The sequence below is a fragment of the Serinus canaria genome, chromosome 1 (genome assembly GCF_022539315.1).
Source record: "Serinus canaria isolate serCan28SL12 chromosome 1, serCan2020, whole genome shotgun sequence".
Lineage (NCBI taxonomy): Eukaryota > Metazoa > Chordata > Aves > Passeriformes > Fringillidae > Serinus > Serinus canaria.
In genome coordinates this window covers 45,800,112-45,820,203 of record NC_066313.1, presented here as the reverse complement: position 1 = coordinate 45,820,203, position 20,092 = coordinate 45,800,112, and the positions used below count along the sequence as shown (strand labels likewise).

The window sequence follows — 20,092 nt, the reverse complement described above, 5'->3', positions numbered from 1 at the left end:
CCGCGCCCGGGGCCGCCGCCGGAGTGGCGGAGCGCCGCTGTCACTTGGGCCGCGCCGCTGCCCGCGGCGGGGGGTGGAGGCGGGAGCATCGGCCCGGCCCGGCGAGACACGTTCTCCAAGTGCTGCTGCCCGGAGTTTGCTTCCCCTAAGGCGGGGCGGGCGCAGCCGGCGCGGCTGAGGAGGAGAGCGCGGCGCGGAGCCGGCGCGGTGAGTAACTTCCCTGCCCCGCGCGGTGCCGGGCGGCTCAGCCCCGCTCAGCCTCCCTCATGGCAGCGGCGCGGGGGTCCCCGAGGGGGCGGCGGCGCCGGGCTGAGCCGCTCTGCGCAGGCAACAAGTACGGGAGTGGGGTCGGGCCCCGGAGCCGCCGTGCGGGGCTGAGGTGGCAGCCTGGGAGCAGCGTCCCCGCCCTGGAGCCCCCGGCTCGCCGGCGGGGCTGAGCTCGGCGGCGCCTGCCCCTGCAGCGCGTCTCTGCGAGGCTGAGCTGTGGACTCCGGTTCTGGAGACCCACTCGGAAAACGCCTGGTTCTGGGTCCCCCGATACACCTATGCTGCTCTCGTGTGGTTTCATTAAAGAAGCGCTTTTCTGGAAAGGAGTCAGATTACTGCGTGCGGGGGAGGCAGAGGAACAGCTGCGAGCGAACCCCTGCTGCAGGAGCGGGTTTCAGGTTGTGTGTTTTACAGCTGCGCCAGAGGAACTCGGGGCTGGCTGCGAAATGCCGCTGGAGTCCGTGTGGTTGGCAGCTATTTCCAAACGTTCAGTCTAGCCCTCGGAGCTCTGACCCACGCTCTCTGGTTTCTCCCATCAATTGTTAGCTCTTAGCCATGAAAATGTGCTTAGAAAACTTTTAGCCTTTTATACTCCTAACAAGGCGTAGTTTAAAATTATCATTGCTCTTGACGGAATCGTAGTACTTGGTCAACTAACGGAGAAAACCGTTCCTGGAGCTCTGGCAGGAATCAATCTGGTCGTCTCTGGTGACTTTTCTTATCGTGTTCGTAATGCATAGTGCTGATTGCTTACTTCTCTAGAAATCTATTAAGTACTTCTGAGCTTCCTTTAATTCCTCTTTTAATTACATGATTTAGGGGTTTGGGGTTTTTTTGTGTGCAGAGTAAAAAATGTCTGTGAGGGATTAGCTTTGGACTACATTTGATAGTCTCTGGAAATAAATTTCCAATCATAAATACTTTCGAACTTCTGTTCAAAATAGGAACTGGTCTGAACTGCACTCTCATTAAATAAACACTTTGAATTCCTGATTTTATTTTTTTTTATTCTTCTACCTGCTTCTTCGGGCTTTGTAAAGCTTTATTCTAAGCTGCAATCCAGCAGCAGATCAAGGAGGCTTAGGAAGAAACATCAGATGGTTTTGGTTAGTGTCCGTACCACTTGGAAAATAACCACGTTAGTACCATATGCTGCCCCGACTTTATTAAAACACATTTCCTCAAAATGGAAACAAGTTATGTCAGTGTACTTGCTAGAACCGTAAGACTTAATAGGAGTCCTTTATAATTACTCTTTTTTTTTTCTTACGTCATTGAGTAAGAAATCCTCTCCCCTGAACACAGTACAATATAAAATTATTAACTCCAGAGTCAGCAGGCTGTAAAGAAGACTATTGTGGCCAAGTGATTTTTTTAAAATAAAAAAAGGTTGTGATATTATGTTTTAAAGTGCTTGTACTGTTGAAATTCTAAAATGTATGGATATTAAAACTCAGAAATTTGCTATGAGTTTGCACTACTGAATTTCTGACTGTTCTCACCCTTTACTTTGCTTGGTGACTTCAGCAAGAGGGAGCCGAGGGCCTTGGACTCAGGTCTGAGATTTGCAAAGGTAGTATCTTTTCCTAACACCACACCTGAATTTTCTGTTACCAGAACAACAAAACATGTGACAGTTTAGGGACAAAACTTTGCAAGAGGAATGTAAGCTGGTGATTGGGTGGAAAAATACTGTTCTTTTGAGATGAGTTAAAAAATAAGCGTACTAAAACCTGTCCTGCCAAAACCAGTGGCTTTGACATTGCAACCTTTGGCATTTGTTTGTTGTGTGCTCTCATGGAAGCACTGATCTCCTCAGTGAAAATTTCTTTTTTTGTAAGCCTTTATGCTTACTGAGCAGTCACAATCTTGGTATATATTTATGGGCCTGCATTACTGAAAAGCAGCAGAAGTTTGTTAGCTACTAGTTAAAACTGTATATCTGAAAATATGCCAAAATATCCCCCTCTTCTTTCCATCTCCGTTTTCTGTACTTCTAAAAAATGTTAACATATTTGAAAGCAACTGGGAAGAAGTTAAACCAACAATATCAAAGTGAAATGTGTAAAAACGTGATGTGTACTAGATAATGAATATAAATTATTGCCTTGCATCAGCAAAATGTTGCTTGTTTAAAGAGCTAGTAGACATGAACAGCTGTAACTAATAAGAAAACAATATTCATTTGGTGTTAAAATGCTCCCTGATGTAAAAGGCCCCAGGGGAAGCTGGTTGGCTATTTGACATGCCAGTGGCTTGTCTCTGATATTTGAAAATTCTTTGTTGATCTGGTTGGCAAAAGCGTTTTTATTTGTGACACCATTGCATTGCATGCTGTTAAATTGCTTTATTAGGTCAGTGGAGTTTGTCCTTTAGAAATTGTAGTGCCTTTTGAAGATGAAAATGCTTTTAAATGTTAGTATTAAGTTATGTGATTGATAGGTCACGGTTTCTATGGAGCAAAAAAAAGTTAATAATATTGTGGAGTGGTTTTTTTCGTTCTAATTTTCTAGATATTTGTGCTTGCATATGCTTAATTTTAAACATCCAGGTCTTTCTTTTGGAATGACAGGGTCTGCTCTTAGGCTTAATGATGAGCCTGCAAGTAAATGTTTTTGAGGTTGGGATTTATGTTTGCAAAATTCATGGGCTGAACCTGTCATGTGTTTTCATACTGACTGCTGTGTATTCTGCATGAGGTAGTGTAGGTGGCTGATGGCACTGGGCTGCACCTTGGCACATATGGAGATGCCCCCAGCCCCGCTGTTGTGTTGTAGGGGATACCAGCTGTACCCAAGCTGGCTTCATCCTTGCAATGTGCTTTGCAGTACTACAGGTGTGTCTTTTGTTTCTGAGGCACTTTGGTGGTACCAGAGATGTCAGTCCTTTATATTCCCATAGATAGTTATTTCAACTGATGTCAGTTTAGCAAGTAATTTGCGGGCTGGAACAGGAGTGGAATCTCTTGCGGAGTCTTTCCTGCTGAGCTCTGTGTTAGGTGGTGAACACAAAAGCCAAAGTATGCTGCTGTTTGATATAAAGCCCGATAACTTGTGAGCATACAAGATTTCAAATTGTTTTGCGTTTTTTCCATCCAAATAGTGGGAGCTATATTTGACATGGAAACTTGGGGTAACATAGCTCAATATTTTCAGTCTCATTTTTGCTTCAAGTAAGCAAGTTAATATTGCTCCGGAGTTGTCGCATGTTGTTAAGAATATCTAGAATTTTCTTAGTGTCATCACAGTAAACCACATTAAATAGGGTAAGAAAGTAATTATTAGATTATAAAGGAGTCAGATCAATGTTATATGGAAGGTAATTTTACCCAGGAAAAGTTGGTTCACTTCGGGATGGAGTGATAGATGTTCTATTTTGCCTGGCTGTGTTTCTTTTGTTCCACAGAGAGGAATCACTGAGTCATCACAGAATGATTTGAGGAGAAAGGAACCTTACAGATCATCTAGTTTCAATCCCCCTAGAAAGGAACACCTGCCACTAGACCAGGTTGCTCAAAGCCTCGTTTTGGAGGAGGTGATGTTTGTATATTAACCAGCTTTTTTGGACTCTTCTTCTCTTGAGGACATTATCCCATGATGCTCAACCAAGCAGATCTCTGGAGAGGCCAGTCTGCTGTCCTGGAGCCCAGGGTGCTGAGCCTGCTGTGCTCCCTGCTCGCTGCCTTAAGGTCCTCAAACTCTTCCATTCCAAGGTCACTGCAGCCAAGGCTCCCCCCAGCTTCACGTTGCGTACCAGACCCTCTTTGTTGGTGAGAACAAGGTTCAGCATATCACCTCTTCTTGTTGGCTCTTCTGTCATTTGGAAGAGGAAATGGTTTTGTATTTAATTGGAGAGATTTGATGTATTTAACCATTGTTTGATGGACTATACAGAATTTTTCAGAAGAACCCTTGTTTGTAGAACAAAATGCAATTTGCTCAAGTAGTATATCCAATATATGAACTAATCCAGTTTCAGAATGTTGTAAATGGTAGTAATAAGTAGTTCTAGATAATGAAACAGAAGGAACTATGACTTATTCATCCTTTTTCTAGCAATAGAGCACAATGAAAAGTGTTCCATGTTAAAGGAGAACCCTTAAGTGCCTGGGCAAAGGGAGGCACCCAGTACTTTCAGAAAGGCAGACCAGGACTTTTGGATTGTGTTGCTTGGAGTGGTGTAGTGCTGTCAGATATTATTCTGCACAGTGGGGAAAAATGAGCTACATGCTTCCTGCTTCTGCTTTGTACATTCCTTGCAGTGGGAGTGATTTTGAAGTGCGATGCAGGCTGTGTTCCCCAGCCCCCAAGATCACACTACTACTTGCATGTTCCCATGACCTTCTCCAAAGAGGTTGCACAAGCCCAGTGGAACATGTCAGGATGCCTGTGTTGTGCATTCCCAGGGGCTGGCTCTTTAGAAGACAATTGGGAAAAGGAACAGTTTATTACTGGGTTCAAATTAGCATTCTTAAATGCTGACATTTTCATTGACTCTTGCAGTTGTACTTGTGTAGATTTTTGTTATGTTCTTCACATGCAATTTTTGCTTGAATCTGAGCTCTCTGCCGCAGACAACCCTCTCTTAGTGCAGTATCATTGTCAAAAACTGTGACCTCAAAAGACCAAAGAATACCAATGATAGAGGATTTTAAGCTCTTACCTTCCTGTGGCCTTCTTTGTTCTTCAGATTGGTGTTAATCATTGTTTCAGAGTTCATAGATAGGAAGAAGAAAGCTGGTACAGCAGAGGTTTTTTGGCATAACAGAAGAAAATTGAAATTCAACCAAACCTGAGGGAGGCTGACTTGTGTACCAAAACCAGTTTGTGGGAAGCGATTTTCTGTGATTGCTATCTTGTGCTTGGACAAACTGTCATGTTCTGCTACAGGAATGTTATGTTTGCTCTGAAAGGCTTTGAAAGGACCAACCCAGGAGGCTTTTATTGTGGTACAAAGCAACGCTTCAGAATCCAGGTGTGTTGTGATTTTTCTGGACATTGAGTTTTGGTTGGCATTCCTGAACAAGATCTTAATTTTAAAAAGCAAACAAAAAAAGCTTGACTGGTATCAGTGAGCCACTGAGCCACCATTGTTGGTGCATTTCATTTTGTCATGAAGTGAAAGTGCTTTTGTCTACATACGTCATAGTCCCCAGATGAAATGAGCTGTGTCATAGTGGCAGTAGAATGGAGACTGTGGTGGGGGTTTCTGTGGCTATGGCCACGTCACCCGAATAATTCCTCTAATTGACCAGCAAAACCAAAATGCCAAGAAGAAAGCCAGTAACCCCTACAATGCTCTTAAGCTGACCATGTCCTGACTTCAACACAGCTGATTCTTCCACTGCCATCAGTAACAGCCTGCACAAAACAGTGCGTTCAAAGTCCATCTTCAGGCCAAATAGCTTCCATCTAGAACAAGTCACATTTCAGGAAGGATGCTGGAGACATTAATGTCTGGATGTGCCTCATGGATAGTGCACTGAATATCTATGATAGATTAAATATTTAAGTGTGCATCTTACTAAGTTGCCTCTACTTATTCAGAGGTTAAAAGTTACAGAAAATACCCAAACCAGTTACTACTATCGCTGTTTCATGCAGAGGAGGGTTCCTTATTGTTACTTCCTACTTCATGCATTTATTTACCAATGGCCCACCCTTCTTTGTCTGCTTCCCTCTTCTTACTGGATCTATTGCCGTGGCCCATGTCATTTTCTCTTGCATTGCTTTTTTTAAAATCAAGTTGTTTAACACTTGTTTATAATCAGAATGAATTAACCATGAGTGAAAGCTCGTCGATGCATCACAAGACCACATAGATCCTGATGTGTTGTGTAAGCATTCTGATCGTGTTGGAGAGTTTGCCATGAGCGCTGTCCTGATCGAGCAGCTCTGAGTACCCTTGGCACAGTGTGTGTGCACCATAGCACTCCCTGGTGCTGGGAACTGCCCCAACCATGGGGGCTGTCCCAACTCTGAACTAAAGTAACTTGTTTTTTAAACTTCTCAAAAAACATTTTCAGTCAAGCTTCTTCCGGAGCAGGTTGATGATGGTTTCCTTCTGTCTGGCCTCTTTTTCCTGTTTTTATGTCTTGTTTGTTCTAGACCAGTTTTCTCAGCCTTTTATTGTTATTGACAGAAGTTAATGAAGGCTCACCCAGTTCCTGCCTTTATGTTAATTAAAAATTAGTACCAGTCAATTCCCGGTCTATTTTTGCAATTAGTCCATTGCTAAACTGTCATTTCTGCTTCAAATGAAGATTGAAGGTTTAAAATTCTCAGGGTGCCTAGTATTAAACCAGTACTGAATGCCTTCAGATTTTGAGTTTGCTTCTTAACTATTTTAATCCCTTTGAGATGTTAAAGTTAAGGCTAAACTCAGTCAGATTCGATTAGGCTAAAAATACTTGTGGATCTGCCATGCCTTTCATGCAAATATCTTAAAACTGTGCGTAAGTTCCATCTCTACATACGCATAAGAAAGCTTCATAAGAATTCAGTGACAGCTCCCAAATGTTGCTTTTTTTGAAATCACCAATAAAAAAGGTATCTTTCTACTTTGTCTGACAAAGTAACTACTCTTCATTCCTGTTATCAGGGGGTTTGCTCAGCATGTCTGTTCAGCACTGATACTTTTATATTCTGTAGCTGGAAGGGACACAAACTGAATTGGACTTCACCACATGCACAGCAGCAAATATACCTATCATAGTGTATTTATACAGTGTTGGAATGATCCTGCATAAATAATCTATAAGGATTTAGTTGTGAGGAAGGCTTTTTTCCCACTTTGAAATCCATTTTGACTGTAGCTGCTGACTTTCTATTGAATGTGGCTCTACTGCTTTTTTGCAGGGAAAATAACTTTGCGGTGAGGCAAAAGTGAAGGTGATTCAGTGGTGGTAAAAAGGAGAATCAGCAGCACAGCTTGTCTGAGCACTTGACCTGAGCTGTCTTGCCATGTAAGCAGAAAAAGAGAATCTGTGGGAAAATTAACACTTAAGTGAGTGGTAGCACAAGATTTTGGGTCACTGGAGTGTGAAATGAAAACTGTTAACAGTCCTTTCTTCTGCAGTAAGGGATGTATGCCATTGACCAGAGAAACGCTGTAGAAGTGTAATGCTTTGCTAACTTATATTTTGAAAAGTTTGGAAAGCTGTGAAGGCAGGAAATGTTCTGAAGTGCTGTGCTGTTACAAGGTGAAGATACTTGACTAGGAAATTTCAGGTACAGTTTGACTTGCTTCTTTGCCTTCTACAAACAATCACATGTGAGTTTCACAACAGGTGAAGCCTTTAAATAAGCTTCAAGTTCAGTGAAGGCAACTTATTTCACACAGTAATGTCAACATTGTGCTGAGATTTTTATTTTTGCCTCAGATTGTCAAAGAGGAGAGAGTTACGTCTTAGCTGATACGGACTTTGAGGATAAAGAGCATGGTTCTAAAGTGTTCCTATAGACGGGTCTGTCTATACCCAAAAACTTGCTTAGCAGGTTAAGTTGATATGCAGGAGAAAAGGGACTTCACTACAATGCACCCATGTGTATTAGGAGCAATTGCTATCCTGTATATATAATTTTTCAGGTGATGTATCACATATTGAGTCCTATTTTGCCATCCCTGTAGCTTGACCATACAATTGAATCCACAGCGGTGACTCCATAGGGCTCTTTATGGGCAAGAGAGTCCTTTTGCCTGCTTCTGCTCCCAAAGAAGTCACTGAATTCAGCACAGTTATGATGATACAATTGCAACAGAGCATCCCTGATGGGCTTTCTTTGCTAAGGCTCAATCTAATCTCTGCTTGTGCAGATCTGGTTAGCATTCTGCTTGTCATTGAACTTTACGTGTGTGTGTATATATATAAAATTAATTTCTGTATGTGAAGAAGTAAAACAGCATAAAAAGGGAAAAAACAAACCCTGTACTTTCCCTTTCCCCTTCCCAGAACTTCCCCTCCCTTCTTAGAGGTCCTGCCAGATTTAGCTCTAACATTAAGTATTTTATGGAAGAATGGAAAAAAAATGCAAATTGATGTATGCAAAGCCATGACATAAGTGAAAGACATTATAGGAATATGCTCTAGGATGTTTTTACCAATTTAATTATTGTTCAGTTCTGTAGTTTTTACTTTTTAGTTGTGAAGTAAATGGTCTTCTGATGCTGTCAGCAGTTACAGCAGTGAGGAGCTTCAATCATGCACTGTTTAAATAGAAGAGCAGTACTGTTATTTGTCAACACTGATTATAGAAAATGTCAGGAACAGTTTATGGGTTTCATTGTGGGGATTTTCATATAAATTGCCACACCAAAACTTCAGAACACAGTAAATGGGTGACGGAAAAAGAGTAACCTTTGTAAGATAAAAGGAGTTATTTTCTTAGTTTTCCAGCTGATGAATAAACATGAAAGGAAAGACACCAAATTACTTTTGCTATCATGATATATTTTTCTTAGTCCACAGGTTGTTCTGTCCTTTTTTAATATTAAACTTAGTTTTTTTGACATAAAATTATCCTGCTTCTCAAATTTGAAATAAATTGGAAGCAGTTAATAAGTGAGATAATCAAGCAGTCATTTAATCAGAGTTAAAACTGTATGTAAATATATTTACATATTTAACTATAAAATTGCATTTGTGTATAGTGATAACAGTCATTAATGGAAAAAGTGCTCTGATTTAACATGAATTGACAAGGATCAGGATTTAATAATGAACTAATTACTGTCTCCTGTTTGAGGGGGAATTTATTTTCCCCAAAGATTCTGCTTTTAGTACTACATCTTTTTCCCCAGATGTTCTCTAATACATTCTGCATTGTTTTAAAACAACCTAATCTTTAATACGATTATCTGTAAATTTCCTTTGTTTACTGAGGGATTTTTTTCAGATTATTAAATCAATTTATATACAAATCCTCCTTTCCTTGGTGCATACCATAACTCTCCGTTGCACACCCAAGGCAGTGCCCCAAATGCAACCAACTGACATCAATTATTGATGATTACTCTGCCCGCTGGGAAGTGAAATCAAGTCTCCAGTCTCAATTCAGGATTTGTTTCAAACACAGGGTAATGAGAGCAGGTGCAGGGAGACACTGGAGTATGTGCATTGATTTGCAGTGTAAGCATAGGCAGGTGACTTATGAGTACACAGGATTGAGAAGAAGAAATGGTTACAGCTGGAGTTGTCATTGCTTCTGAAGAACTTGTGGTGTGTTTTCCTGGTACCAACACACAAAAATGAGAGGAGCTTTTCTTTCTCATCATGGTGGTAATGTTGCATTACACTGGGGCATGTGATAGTACTTAACAGGAGGGGAGAGCCCCTCGTCCCTCTTCATCCCACCTAAATATGGCCTGATTTGATTTGCTCTGACTCCATCAGGCTTCACAAGCTGTAACTGTACTCCCTATTTCTCATGCACCAATAACTGTCTTTCAGTGGGGTTTTCTAAGTGTGAAATCAAGTAACTTAGCAGTGGAAGTATGCTTAAGCATCCTTTATGCCATTCTCTTTTGTGTTTGTCCTTTGTGTGGGATTGAGTTCCAGGGGGGGAAAAAGCTTCAGAACAGAAACCAGCAACTGAGTTAGAACATAGGCTCAGGAGAAGTGAGGGAAAATTGAAAGGCAGTGAATAAGCTAAAGCATGGCCCTTGTTTCTTTTGTAAATTACCTCCATGTAATTGCAGGCATCGTTTACATGTAATTTTTGACATCGTTTTTTGAATGCAACAGTTGCAGCAACTACATCATTAGTAAAATCCTTATTGCTTGTGAGGTTTAGGAGGAGCTGGAAATACTGCCTGAGCTACTAGACAGCTGAAAACTGCATTATCCTTTAGGGGAAAATAAGTCTGCTTGATTTGTTTCTGGAGAACAAAGTAACGAGTGAGGATTTGGGTCCAGACAGATTTCCCCTAGTGCTGCTTCTTTCCAATGCTAGCAGCCCTTTATGGACCTGCCTGGGTTCCCCTGTAAAGCATTCACTCTTGCATGTTGTTTTGGTAAGCTGTTTTCGGTCTTTCAGAACAAATGAAGGGAAATAGACATTATTTACAAAACTCAGAGTGGAATTTCTTGGGACAGAGCAAGCTGTACAGAAACATAAGCATTTTTCATGTTTGAGGTTGTCAGAATCTGTTGTAGGAAAAAAGGTCAGATATCAATACAAGAGTCTGATATTCTCCATCAGGACTGCCCCTCCATTTTCTGGATTCAGGAGTTCCAACTCCAAATGTTAGGCAGGAGTAAGAAGTAAGTGAAAAAGGATGCATCTTCGAAGGACACAGCAGTGCAGTGAGAGCTTCCCTTGTTGGCAAAAGCCTGAGTAAGCAGGTGGGGCTGGCAGCGTGCCCTGAAGGTTAATGCAGTCGGTCACCAAACCAGAGTGGAAGGTGAAGCCCTTACTTCTGCCCAGCTTCTCAAGAAAGGTCCTCTGAGCAGTCTTCTGGCTGCTGCCTCTCATTTCACCTTGGGTGCTGGGAGAAAGAAATGGTAGCTAGGACTGAGACAGTGCAATGCTAAAAAAAGCCCACCCAAAAATCAATGTATATAGTATTGATGGCATTTAGAACCGTGTTGGTTTCTTTCTTTGGTGAGCTCCAAGCAGCAGCAGGGCCAGCGTTTTCTTTCTGCTGCAGCTGAGCTGCCCCAGTGGGCTCAGAGGCTGCTGTCTGCCCACCCAACCACCCCAGCTGCCTGTTGTACTGGCTGGGGTTTTATGGTGCCCCTGAGGCTATTCCTGGCTCACAAGTCTGTATTAGAGAAATATTTTTTTTAGTGCTAATGCGGGAGCGGTCTAGCTGAGCACAGACAGCGGTATTGTTAATTTTCCAGGCTGTTGCCATCTTACTCTCAGCCGTCCCTAGACATCCTCACCATTTTATGTTTCCTCTCTAATGGCATGAGCCAGGATGTCATAATATTCAAAATCAAATGTACCAGAAAATATAATAAATTAGAGTTGGGCTAGCAGAGTAATTGAAGAATAAACTGAATTTAAACTGAGCAGGATTGTGTTATGAACTGATTGCTATTCACAAAATGCACCAGAGGAGTGTGACTTCATGTAGATTTACTATTGATGGCAGCATTTCCTAGAGGGCTATTGGCAATAAAGAAATGAAAATGGTGTGAACTTTTGGGTTAGTACCAAAACATAATAATGCAGTAAAGGAAAAGTACTGTTCTTGTTACACTGCAAAGTGATTCTGGAAGAAAAATTTTCCTGTGTTTTATTTATTTATTTATTTATTTATTTATTTATTTATGATAAATATGTGTATTTAGAAATCCTTGAGTTTATAAAAAGGGAATTCAGGCCTTGGCATGGAAATAACTGATTTTTTCCCCCAACTCTTAATGTAATTCTTCGGCAAGAAACTACTTAGGAAATGTAGCAGTAGAGTAGATTTCTGTCAATTCTGAAAATTGAGTTTAAGGGTATTTGATGTCCTTAAGGAATTTTCAAGTTGTTTGCCCAGGCACTTTTACAGCAGATAGTCTGGGTATTTTTCTTTGAGTAGAATTTTCTATTTTCTATTTCACTAAAACCAGGTAATGTACATAAGACATTTTTTAAAAAACCCTTTAAAAAATAAGACATTTTAAAAATAACCCTTTGTCTGTGATGCCAGTAGAGTTGTAGGGAGATGGCATAAGGTCTGGATTTGTGAGCTACAAGTTACCTGAGCTGAGCCCTGTGTTTTTCTGTTCTCTTGAAATGTGAAATGAGATAGAGCTAGTGAAAGGCACCCTGAGGGTTGCTTGTACAGCCAGAAGCCATGGGAGAGCCTGTGCAAGTGGAAGCAGTCAGGAGCAGGTACTTGCTAAAACATAGCAAGTGCTGTCTGAGCTGCTGGGTCGAGGAATCCGTGTGGGTTGTGCGAGAGCCAGCCCTGTGCTGAGCAGGCCTGTTGATGTTGAAGTAGTCAAACTGCTGGTGTGCAGAGAAACTGAAAAAACATGCTGGACAATACTTTATTTTCTTTTTATTCTTATTTTGAGAATGCAGAAGAAATTCTGCAAGGATGAGATTTTTGGGGGCAGTGATCCAACCTCAAGGCAAGACTCATCTGCTTTCGGAATTATGTGCTGTGGTGGAATACCAGCAAATGGAAGGGCTGTTCAGTGGTAGAAATGGAACAAGCCTTTGGTGGAAGTGGGGACAGATAGTAAAAAAGCAATATTACTGCACCAAGAAAATTAATTTTGTAATAATAAGCAGTATGATTTGTTTAATTGAGCTCTTCTAAGTTTAAAGGTTTAAGTTGTGTTTAAATGGGAAATGATATTGTTTATTTTCATTATTCTTGTAAAATTTAAATAAGGTTCTCTACCAGGAATGGTAATGAAATCCATTTGATTTTTAAACTAATACTACAGAATGGTAAAAAAAAAAAGCAGCTCTTGTGAGTTAAATACTTGAATATATACAGTAAGGTTTAGCATTATTAAACTAATTCAAAATGCTGTTAAATCCCTTGATTTAAATTACTTCACTGTGCCATGACCTGATGGAATTAGAAATTAATCTAGAAGATGCAATTAATAGACTACTTATATCTCTCATGTAATACTTAAAATTAATTATTTTTCTGTGTGTATTTTGATCACTTGATAACTTATTTCCTTGCATCCGTCCCATATACCACAGAAGTAGGCTGAGGGATCACCCCAGGAGGGAGGACGGACAGCTACTGTCTGTCCTTCTGGACTGACTGGGGAGATAGTGAGGGCCAGTTTCATAAACAAGCTGCCAACAACCTTGGCTCTCTCTTCAAACTTGTGTAGGAGAGAACTTGGGAGAATGCTGTTATAAAGGAAAATATAATCTTCCTAACGGTAGGGGGGAAATCGGCAGCATTTAACCCACTTAAAAAGAAACAGGCAGTACAGGAATTCCTACAGGAAGGTTTTGAGGAAAGTAGCCTTCAAGATCTGGTATTTCTGCTTGCTGCAATGGGAAGTTCTGATATTTTGTGAAAAATTAGGAGCTCTTTTGTGTTTGTGAGGACTCCCTGTTACTTTCCATCTGTCTTGCATCCCAGGTGACTTTTGGTGAGTTAAAAAAACACTGCTTATCTTCGAGAGCTTTCCCCAGTGGAGCACAACACTTGTAACAAGTGTTGTCTGATAAAGGTTTTTTCTACATGTGGTCAGTCTCTTTCCTAATGCTTCTTACCTTGTTAACTTAGCACATGGAATCTGTGTACTGTGGGTGGGCTCTGACTGCAGGTAAGACCACTGGAGAAACTTTGAGTGCAGTTGTTAGGGAGAAATATGATAGGTAAGTGGAGTTCTTTCAGAGACTTGTGGAGCTTGATTTTTCTTTCAAAATATGCTGGCGGGATGGAAGAAAGTAATTATTTCTGATCAAGTTCATTTCAGTAGTAAACGTTAGAAACAACTCGGTTTGAGCAGTCCAGATTGTTTTGGAAGCTGCAGGCAGTTGAATGATGTACTAAATTTAAGCAGTATATTTTCTGTAACATTTAGAAGCAGAAAATCTAAACCATTTTCACATGGCAAATGCATCCTGGAAACATGCTGCAGTCATCATGATTAACCATTGGAAAACACTGTTGTGCTCAATCCTGTAGTGATGTGCCCAAAAGTCCTTTGAGAACCAAAAGGAATAGTAACAAGGAACCCAAAAGTGCTGTTGCTGGGGTGTGGGGCACAGGCAGTACCTGTGGCCTACCAGTTTCTGATATGAATGCTTTCAGTTAACACGTGAAAGCTGGAAGGACTTTGAAAAGAAAAAAGTTTAGAAAAAATATTAGAGGATGCTTTATGGTATTTATTCAAGAACTCTTCTTTCCTCACCTCATTGGTAAGTAAACCATAGTGCATAAATATAATGGAAGCTTTTATAATTTAAAAAAGATGTTTATATATCTGATGGCATTACTGATGGGCAGCTAATCCAGTTAGGTATGGCTGGTGACAGTTTGCTACAGACTGAGTAAATATCATAAATACCTAATGACAGGAAACTCAGGAACAGTCAACATGGCTGGCTAATACCACTAGGTCAAGATTTCACTCTTGGATCTAGAATTGCAGAAGTGTGTATTTAATGTGTACACGTGAGCTAATCACTTCAGGTAGTTCCATTGTGCAGTGATGCTGTTGGGATCAATATTTAATGGTGCAATTTCTGTTGAGGAGTGCTTTTTCTGTATTAGGTGTGCAGGGAGACAGTGTTATGTAAAGTCATTGATGTCACTGCATGGTGGCTGATAAAGTGGACAGGTGGGATGAGAGATCTGAGACTGATGTGCAAGACATCCATCCTTGTCCACTCTGCTGCTGGGGTGGTGTTGGACTGCTGAGGATCATTGTGTGGAATGTTGTTGAATCCTTTAGGGAAAGCCTTTTAAAAATCTGGCAAGTCAGCTTTTCCATGGAGACTTTTATACCTGAAGAATATTTTCAGTCTGTTATTTTAAATTATGCATGCCCCAAAGCAAGTATAAGTCATAAAATCAGAAAATACCAGGGGGAAGCGACCTCAAGGATCATCTGGTCCAGCCTTTCTCAACAAAAGCACAGGCTAGATAAGATGGTACAGCACCCTCTCCAGATGCATCTTGAAAATGTCCAGCATTTGGGAATCCACCATTTCCCTCGGGACATTATTCCAGTGGCTGATTGTTCTCATTGTGGAAAACATTCCTTTTATGTCCAATCACAATATCCACAGAGATAGCTTGTACCCATAAGCCCTCATATTTTCCATGTGTCTCCTTGTAGAATAGGAGTCTCCAGCTTCTTTGTAGCCACCCTCTAAATACTGGAACATGTTCATAAAGTCTCCCCTAAGCCTTTCCTCAAGGCTGAACAAACCCAGTTCTCCCAGCCTCTCCTCATATGGCAGATTTTCCACTCCTTTGATCATCTTTCCCCTCTCTGGGCCTTCTCCAGTTTCTCCACATCTCTTTTGAGCACTTCTAAGTGTTTCCATTAGATAGGGAGATGAACAGCTCATAAATTCAGATGTTACTCTCTGTTTCATGTTCAGTCAAATAGACTTTGATGGTTTAAATGTAGCAGCACAAAGGCATTTTGAGATTTGTGAATGTGAAAAGGAATATTAATTCCAGCTTTATCCGTGAAAAGTTCAATGAAAAAACCAGGGAAGAGCCTTTCACATGTTTTGCTATGTTCTTTTCCTACCTTGGTAAGAGCTGCTTCTCTTTTTTCCTTTACAAAGGATGTAGTAGCTGAAAGGAAACTTTCTTCATGTGAAAGAAAAGAAAGAAAATGAGAAAATGAGTTTAGAACATCATCAGCAGAAATATTTCGTGGGGCTCACAGAGGGTCTCTTTGTTCAAAAATGGGAGAACTACAGATACGAACTAAGTCCCTGAATGATGCAATAGTTTGTTTGAAGTGGCATACCAGTAAAATTCTTTTTTTTTTCCTCTCAGCTCTTCCACATTTCTGAAGAGGGCATAGAAAAAGCCCATCAGAAAAGTTTATAAAGGTTAAAACCTTTATGATTGTCAGTGACTTAGAGGTTATTGGGTAAAGGCATTAAATAAGTGAAGTATAGTGACTGTATCGTGGGCAGTATGTTGTTCTGTTACACCTTACAAAGTTAAAATGTCATGAGTTGAAAATGTGTTTCCTCATATTTATGCACAACATAGACCAGCACAATTGCTCAGCTAAATAAACAGGACATTTTCAATTATAAGGTGCCATTACCTTTGTGTGTTCTTGTCATTTATGAAATCAGTGGGTGGTTAATTAAATTGCTCCTTTGGACTCTCCTGAAGGCTGCGTATTAATTATATTTTAGTGGTGGTGTGCACATTTCTCAACTTTTTAATGAGAGTAAAAGTTGTTTACCTCTTCCTTTGTGAATGCATTTTTTTTTTGGTTGGTATAATATGGGGTTTTGTGGTAGGTTTTTCTTTCTTTCCTCTAAATCTCATTATTCAGCTGCTCTTTGCAATCATGTGGCATGCCTTAGTTTAAATTAAATCTTAAAATGTTAAATTTTGTGTTGCAAAGTGCTACTAAAGCTGCAGAGTCTGTGTGTTAAACTCCACGTTGTTGGAGAGAACAGGTTCAACACTCAGGAGAGCAGGCTTCCTTCAGCCACTCAGGTCTTTGAAGACATGGCTTCTGAAAGCAGTTCTGGGGCCTCACACCCAGAATTCTTGTTCAGCACGTTGGCTGAGCAGGCAGATTTTGGCTTCCTCCTTTCTTCCATAGAAGGAGCAGCACTGATGCTTGTGGGTTCAGAGGGAGGCTAGTGGCAGCAGCTTTTGTGTGGCAGGGTAAAGGCTGTGCCTACACCCCCTTCCTTTGCTGTGTGGTGTTTCACCATGCTGTTCCATACAGCTGAGATCCTCGTGGTAAAAATCGTGCTGTCTTAGCAAATGCCATTTCCAGCTATGACTTCAATTAATGACACATGTGCTGAAGGAAGCCTGTGTAGGTGTAGCACTGGTGTGCTCACAGAGAAATACAGTAGCTGGGATTGGTTTGTGTTGTTTCTTCAGCTGAAATGGGGCATTACCAGTAGGTTTAAAAACCCAAAGAAAGTGCTTCTAGCCTAGCATAACTATCATTGATATTGTCATTTTAATGCTGTTGGAAATGTCTCCAGCAGAGGTCAAAAGTTTTCTTAGTGCTATGTCTTTGAAATACCATCTCAGGTTTTATCTCATGGGAAGGAGCAGAATGGGCCTCACTTCTGACTGGGCAATTTATTTAGCTGGTCTGATCATATCACCAAGGATGATGTCTTCTCATCTAGGCCATGCAGCTCTTCCGTGAAGCAGAAAGACATCAGTCCTCTTCATTATGCTGTTTATCTAAGCCTGTTTGTTTAAAGCCATACCAAGCCAAGAAGGAAGAAGCTGGAAAAACAGATTTGTTGCTTTTTCATAGGGATGATTTACTTTGGATCATATTTTCTCAAGTGGAGGATATTATAAAGGCCACTCTGAAGTCTTCTGAGGTATCCACTGAGACCTCAAACTGAACCCTTGGCTGCTGGAGAACCCTCTTCTACTGCTCCTTTATCATGGTGTTTCTAGATTTGGGTGGTTTTTTTCATTCACTTCATGGAACTAAATGAAAGAGAAGGACAGTCTGAGGAATGTGGTGGTTATCACGTTTAGCTGGTCGTCGACTCTCCTGTATGTCATTTGTGTAATGTCCAGTATAAGGGAAAAATAATATTAAAGTGGAGCTACTAGACTTTATAAAAGCTGCTGTGGAAGATAATTGTTTGTAGTTTGTGAGTTTGCAAATAAGCATGGTTTTATAGTATTCAAAAAGCCAGAAACTTAGTTAATTTGAAAGAAAACCATAATAATATTTCCCCTCCTTTTTTAATCAACAAATGTAAAGCAATTTCAGTATATAAAATGGACTTTCTGCGTTGAAGACACCTCTAGTATTGAGATACTGAATTATAAAACTATACAGAAATTTAGACTTTTATAGAAAGCATGTGCAGTTTGGAGAACAGTTTCAATGTTCCACTTTAATTTTTTTTCTTTAAAAAAGCAAGAATTTTCTGAAATAGAGAAGTGGAAGAAAGAAAAAGGATGTTACATAATCTACTTTGTTGTTTTTCTTGCAAACATTGTGTTGCTTTACACAATATTTATGGCATATAGCACGACAGGGGCTCGAAATGTCCCATCTGTGTTGTAAAGCCACTGTACACGCAGAGTTACTGTAAGGATTTCTGTGCAGGTCATCCCTGCGTTCTGTGGGGTGTGTTTCCAAAACTGTGAGGTGCTATGGGGAGTAGCAAGGTTTCATTATGCATTCATGAGAAATGGCTGGCAACATTTTAGCCTGATGTTAATTTTAATGTGAAGTTTAGGTTTTGAAAAGGACACGGTGTAAGAGAGTGCCTGCAGATTTTCTACACTGGTTCCTGCTCAGGTTAGTATTTGCTGAGCCACAGCTATTAGGGCTTCACTCATATTCGTGTGAGGTTAGGTGATTAATTTACTGCTTTAAGGAAATCAAACCCTTAGAGCTGCTTAGTGGCTTTAGGAGGAACTGGTCCTGTTTCAATTACCCATTGGTGAATTAATTCATGTGTACCAGCATGCCGACAGCCTTTTTTCCTTGGAGTTCCCTGTTACCATGTGATATCACCTCCTCCAAGAGATCAACAGTATATTCTCCTTTTCCTGTTGGGCAGGTGTTCTCTGTTGCCTCCACTGGGATGGAAGGCTAAGAAATGTAGACTAAAAAGGTGATGAAGGGAAGGGGCTGTCGTTCTCTGTGTTGCAGGTTTTGTAACAGATCCTGGGTTCCGGCTGCCAAGGAATCATACCGGGGTGTTTCCAGCGCTCTGCTCGGCATTTTAAGGATGCTCCTCTTCAGAGGCTGGGCGCCGAGTCCTTAACTGCAGGTTAGACCCTGTGATGAAAATGACAAACAAGAAATGAGGGGGATGCTTTTGATTCAGCTTGTTTCAAATGCATAGGTTACTCATACATGAAGTGGAAAGCCAGTCCCTTTTAAATTAGCTGGTTTGTGCTTTTTGTTTATTTTTTTAAAATTTCTTTTTCTTAGGCTTTTCCCTAAATGATGTGGTTCTCTGGTATGCTGGGGTTTTTTAACAGGCTGGTGCTTTGCAAAATGTTGTGGTCAGGAATCTAGATTTCACTTGACTAAATACAAAGACTCTTTCTGGAATGTTTGTGTGTGAATTTTTAAAGATTAAAAAAAAATTAGCTATGCGCAGTTATGAAATTCAATTTTAAAAACACATTTCATGCATTACCTGAGATAATACAAAGATACAGAGTATCTTTATAGTTAGAATGTGAGGAGAAGTGAAATAAAATGAAACATTTATGCAGCTACAAGCTGAGGTCTGTGTACCTTCTGCCTGAAATTAAACCAATGTCCTCCTTTCTCATGGCTATTTGTATTATTTATAATTGCATGAGATGTGTATCGAGAGGGTGGCTGGGAAATAAGCTCTTAAATGTGAAAGCTCTTTGGTCTCCTAGGATACATATGTAGTAATAGTTGTACAGTTATCCATAAGGTCTTCCATTGGGCATACTAGAAACCCTGTGAACTTCCAGGTAGCCTTTATTAACCACCTTGCAAAAAAAAAAAATTGCTCATTTTGCTAGGCACCATGCAGAGCATGCAAACTTTAAGTAAAACAAGCCCTTTGATTAAGACTTTTCAAAAATTAGGAAGGGATGACATGCTTCTGAAAAACAGGATGAGAAACTAAAGATCATTCAGGCATTTGCTCCTTCTATTTTCACTAAATCTGTTTGCCTTCAGGATTTGTTGATACATGTGAATTTTGAAATTCACATGTATTTTGAATGAATTCACATGAATTTTGAACTTAATGTTTCCAAGTGGAAATGTTTGTCTGAAAGAATAATTCCCATGTTGCTGTTTTTCCAGGGTTTGAGGAGGGGAAGGAAGGGAAGAGAAAAATGGGGGAGCAAGTAGGATTTCGGCTCTGGCTGTCAAGCATTGGTTTTTTTTAATTGAAGACTGGAAATTGTTGGAGAGGTTCGGTCATTTTGTTGGTGATTTTTCTTACCCCAGGCATGCTGTGTATCAATGTTAAACCTAATTATTTGGCATAAAGTTTTATAGCAACTTCATTGCACATTTTGATCCCCAGTTTTCCACTAACTAGGAATCTCTAAGCCAAAGCACCCCCTTGGCTGCATTTGAAAGTTTGAAGGAAGTCAGGAGGCCAGTGGAAAACAGGGGTCACCAGCCAGCCAGAGCCTCAGCAGATGTGCTGTTCTCCAAATCCATCATCTAGAAAAAAAACACACCTGTTATTAT

General features: G+C 40.5%; 1 protein-coding gene across 2 annotated transcripts in view; it reads left to right on the top strand.

Moving 5' to 3' along the window:
• The first annotated feature begins 44 nt into the window (after positions 1-44).
• The window catches only part of LNX2 (ligand of numb-protein X 2), a 59,940-nt gene continuing 39,892 nt past the window's right edge, over positions 45-20,092 (top strand). For both annotated transcript variants that reach the window (XM_050970606.1, XM_050970608.1), the window contains exon 1: positions 45-207. The gene's annotated coding sequence lies outside the window, so the exon portion shown is untranslated. The remainder of the gene's footprint in view (positions 208-20,092) is intronic.